The sequence below is a fragment of the Impatiens glandulifera genome, chromosome 1 (assembly GCF_907164915.1).
Source record: "Impatiens glandulifera chromosome 1, dImpGla2.1, whole genome shotgun sequence".
NCBI classification, from domain to species: Eukaryota; Viridiplantae; Streptophyta; class Magnoliopsida; order Ericales; family Balsaminaceae; genus Impatiens; species Impatiens glandulifera.
Window position 1 is genome coordinate 40,164,629 of NC_061862.1, and position 6,000 is coordinate 40,170,628.

Here is a 6,000-nt window from a genome sequence, read left to right on the forward strand (position 1 = left end):
TAAATACAATCTTATTAATTGAAATGTAAAAATAGTGTTACATACTTGGTATTTGAACAAAAAATAATAATAGTTCTTAATCATCTTAAAAAGTCTTTTACCTCCACACCACATGCTCTATGATATGAAATCTTATTTTTTTAATATTGTTTTTCATCAAATGTTTTACCATTAATTTGAAATTAAATTAAATTAAGTATCATTAATAGGATTGGACTAAATTCCATCTCATATTATTATCACTTTTCTATTTTTGTTTTTAAATGATATCTATCAAATTCATACAAATATCACTTTGTCACTTTTAATTGTTTAAGTTTTTTTTTTCTAAGTATCAATAAACAATAATTCTTAACACCACATACTAATTAAAATTTACATTAACTCTAAGTAATAAACACACTAATATATTTAAGCACTTTTGTTTTTAAATGATATCTAGTATATATATTATAATCCATCAAATTCATACAAATATCACTTTGTCACTTAATTGTTTGAAGTTATTTTTTCTATCTAAGTATCAATAAACAATAATTCTTAACACAACACACAAATTAAAATTTACATTAACTCTAAATAATAAACATACTAGTATATTTAAGTAAGGACACTAGTTTTCTTTTAATTCCAAAAAAATATTTAAAAAAAATACTAATATATATAAGTTGTATATAATTTATGTTCAAATAATATATATAATAAGCAAACTAATATATATATATATATATATATATATATATATTGAAAAAAATTGAAAATAGGCACCTTTTAATTAAATTTTATATATTTTTTTATTTCTTAAATAAAATATTAAATTTAATAAAAATAAATAAATTTAATATGTTAATAATAAGATTTGAGGAGCATAAATCCTCCATTCTTGATAATTCAAATCTAATTTAGACATAAATAATTCAAATGTAATAGATATTCTGTTATAGACATAAATAATTCACAGTATAAATATGTAGAAATATAATGAACAAATAATACTATTCTTTATTTTTTTTAAGTTTTATTTATATTAAAAATGATAAAAATCGTTTAAGTACGATTACAAAACTTGACATGAAAATAAAAATAAAAAAAAAATTATTTAATAAGTTATCGAGCTCGTATTTCTTTACAAGAATAATTAATTTCTCGACGGACTTTATTGATTTCTGAAACGAATATTAGAAAACATGATAATGTCATATTAAAAGTTTGACGATTTTTCTCCAACCAGATAGTCTATCTATGAGATGTTAACTCAAATACGTATGTTTTATATCAGTACGTATGTTTGATATATCAGTAGGATGAATTCAAACTTCTCAATAACTAACATTTTCTTTCTTTCACCTTCTGTCAATCGACTACAAGACACAAATTCCATAAATTTCTTACTTTTTATTCCAACATTCCTAATGGAAATAGAGAAATGATAAACTCAACAAATGATCAGTAAAAGCAAGACTACAAATCCTACGTGGTCTGCCATGTGGGTAGGAGAGAGAAATAAAAAAAATCGGTAAAAATCTTCTTCGGCTTCATTTATTTCTCTCTCTAAAACTTCTCCAGCTTCATTTATTTCTCTTTCTGAAACTTCTCCGGTGAAAATCTTCTCTCATGGTATCGTTTCTACAGATCTATTTATTTAACAATAGAGATCTCTTAACAATATTGTTCAGTTCGTTTTTGTACGATAACAAACTATTTTATCTTTCAGGAAACCAACACTGAAGCACCGAACCTGAACAACGCAATAGATGAAGCATCGAACCTGAACAAATCCCCCATGTTGAACCGGAAAGGTACCCGATTTTGTTATAGAAAATGTACTATTTCGATGAGGTTTTGGAACATTTCAACATCTAGAAAATGAAGTTCCGAGGGAAATGTCCCAAAATGTCCCGATATCACTATTTCGAGATCTGAAAGCACCATTTCAGGACGAGAAAATTGAATTTCGAAGGAAATGTCCAAAATGTGTCCTTGAATGGTGGTTTCGGAATGAGAAATGGCTAGCCACCCGAAATAGTGGTTTCAGGACACGAAATGATGGTTTCAAGACCCAAAATGATGGATTCAAAAACTCGAAATGATGGTTTCTTGTCCCGAAATGGTGGTTACAGGACATATTTCTTATAGTTACACTTTTTTTTTGCAATGAAATTCTCAATATTGAAATGACATTCTCCTCCGAAGAATAACTTTTTGAATTATACATTTCGTATGCCCACTTAACTGGATTCGGCATTACCAAGTTAGGGAGCAAAAATGTAGGTTATAAGAGGAAATACTTCAGCATTGGTTGTGCCAAGAGTTTTATAAAAGAATCGAAGGTTAAAAATAAGTTTCATCAGCCTAGACCAATAAAGAAGACAAATTGTAAAGCAAAGATTAATTTTGTTGTTCGGAATGAAGGGGAATATGTGATAACAAGTTTTTGTCTTGAGCACAATCATACATTAAGCCCTAGAGGAATCGTCATGTTAGATCCTACAAAGTAATAAACGGAAATGTAAAGAGGAGATTGGATACAAACGATGAAGTTGGATTAACTGTGGTCAAAACATTTCAATCCCTTGTAGTGGAAGCTGAAGGGTATGAAAACATGTCTTTCGATGAGAGAATATGTAGAAATTACGTTATAGAAGCACGGAGATTGAGGTTAGTGAGTAGGGATGCTGAAGCACTCACTAATTATTTTTTAAGAATACAAACTAGGAACTCATATTTCTTCTACCTTATTGATTTGGACGTGGAATTCCGAATTAAAAACGTGTTTTGGGCTGATGGTAGGTGCAGGGTTGCCTTTGATGATTTTACAATGTTATTTCTTTCGATACAACCTATTTGACAAACCGCTATGACATGCCTTTCGCTTTGTTTGTGAGGTTAATCATCATGGTCAATCAATTTTACTTAGATGTGGCTTATTGTCAAGTGAAGATTCACATTCTTTCACTTGGTTGTTTATAACTTGGTTGAAATATATGGATGATCGACCTCCAAATGCCATAATCACATATCAATGTCGATCCATGGCGATTGCAATTGAGAAGGTATTTCCTAAAACTCATCATCATTTTTGTTTGTGACATATAATGAAGAAACTTTCTACAAAACATGGAAATCATATTTAATATTATCTAATAAAGAAGAGGTTGAAAAACATAGTATACAACTCCATAAATATTCAACAATGCGAAGACGATTGGATTAGACTAAAAGAAGATTATCAGCTGGAAGATAATGTCTGGTTGAATTCTTTATTTTTGGAAATATCTAAATTGATACATGTGTATGTGAAAGGACAATTTTGGGTCGGGATGTCAACATCATAAAGGACTGAAAGTATGAACGCCTTCTTTGATGACTACGTGCAGTCCAAAACATTCATCAAACAATTCATCGAGCAATATGATAGGACCCTGATGAAAAATATCGAGAGAGAAAAGAAATTGGATTTTCAATCGTTTAATTCTTTGATATCAACTATTAGTGGATTTGCCTTTGAAAGGAAATACCAAACCTTCTACACTCCAAATATATTTAGGTTGGTTCAAGAAGAAGTTAGAGGGTTGATGTTGTGCGAAATCTCAGTCATTGAAGAGGAAGGGACAACTTGTGTATTTAGAGTTGAGAAAATCATTTTGGGGGTGAATGGAGAACATGGAAGAGATGTTTCTTACAATGTGCATTATATCGAAATTACTAGTAAAAAAAGGTTCAATGACGACGAATTTAGTGACAGTAAAAATATTACCGTCGCTAATTATCAATAAAAATATATATTTTTGAAAAATACAATCATCCATTAAGCCCAATCCATAAGTTCCTTTTAAACCTTAATTATGTTAACCCATTTACCCATTCTTCAAACAAAGGCCCGTCTCTCTTAATATTCTATATTATCTTTACAACGATAACCCTAATATCTATAATACTCTATGAAGATGAAGAACAAAACAAATTATTCATTTATGGAAAGGAATGAGAATATGAATGAGATTGATAAATTTGTGGAACAAGAATGGATATGATTGATAGATGTGTATGTTTGATTATGAGTATTAATCATTCTCAATCTCATTGATAATATTTGGATATTTTCATTCTATTGATAATGTTTAGACTTATTAATATTATTTTGTAAATGAAATTCGATTAATATTTTTATTTTTTTATTATTATATTTTATTTAATTAAAAATATAAAATATTATTATTTTTATATTATAATTGTTTAAAATATAGAAAGTATTGAAATGTGTTCTAATTTAATAAAATATAAACATCTAATATTTTATTATATTAATTATATATGTTTTTTTTAAATACATATAAAAAAATAGTTGAATGATTCGATTTTTTTTATAAATAAAAATTATCTATCATAAATATATATTATATATTAATAATTAATCAAATTAAATATAATGTTTTACTTAATAGTATATATTATAACATTGTATAATATTTTTAATAATATTTTTTATTAAAATATTTCATATTTAATTTTCTATTATTTTTAAATATTTATTTTATATAAATTTGTTATTTTATTTTTAAGTTTTTTATATTTTAATTACTTTATTATAATTTTATTATTAATGTATAATATATAAATTAATTAATTATATAAAAATAATATTATTATTATTAGTTATTATAGATATTATAAAGATTTTATTTTATTAATTATATTTTATTTTAAATAATTTCTCAATATTATTTAAATAATTGAAATAATTTATTTTAATAAATAAATTAAAAAAATTATTATTATTTTAATTATAAAAGAACCTCTAATATAATTATAAAATATATATATATATATATATATATATAATATTATAATTACAATTATAAGAGAACGTGGGTGGGAGAGTTGATATCATGGGAGAGAAAATGCATTAAAAGGAATGAGATTCATTCCTCCCAATTTAGAGAGGAATGGATGATTCCTAAGTATCCGGGAATCAAATCAATGTTATGGGATGAAACCATCAACCAAACACTTCATTTTATTCTATTTCCCTTCCTGAGTACAAAATCCGTACCAAGCATCCCTTAAGTGTGCAGCCTTCTAACATTTGACTTGTACTGATGAGCGCCCCATCGTTAATAGGTGTTCAGGGCGTAGTACTTGTGCATGAGAAAGGATGGCGATGTTTAGGCAGCGCCTTCTACCGTTTGACTTTGGAATTTTTAGGGTCACTAGTATAATAAATAATTGTTCAAATTTCATAATTAATATAAGCCAAAGTAATGTAATCTAATGTGATTAAGTTTATGGCTTATGGGTATATTTGTCAAAAATATAAAGTGAGGATACATAAGTGGCATTTCTAATTTTATGAAGGAGCTGAATTAGAAATAACCTAACTATAATAACTAACTTAATGTTAGTTATATTTAATGGGAATGGTCCCCATTGGAAGTACGTCAATTCTCTTTTGCGTCCCCATCAATAGAGAGAAACCTATTGACTTACTCATCAAATGGAAGAACCATTCCACATAAAGAAAGTCTAAAGAAATAGAGGATTAAAGACAATTTCTATTAAGATTCATGATTCATCAAATTAAGGTACGCTTACTCCCTTCAAATTTTAATTTCTCACACATTAAATTAGGGTTTAAATTAAGATAGTTCTAACACTCCCCACTATTAATAGGTGTTCGAGCGAAGTACATGTGTGATCTATGCCGATGAGAAAGAATGACGATGTTCAAGTAGTATGTTGTTTCTAGTATTTTCCATAATAAATCCACGGTCTCGACTTTCTGTAGGCTCTCTCTTCAATACCCTAGGATCACCCAAGGATACGACCCAATCTTCGAGAGAAGCTGTATGTGCATTTTTTTTAATCTTTTTGGCAGTTTTAAATCCCTAAAAATTAGAATATCATCAAGGTGAAACCATCAAAGTAGAGAATCATATGTGCAGTCTTATCAAAGGGAAAAAAGAAGATGATAATAATGTGAAGGGTCGAGGATCAGATTGC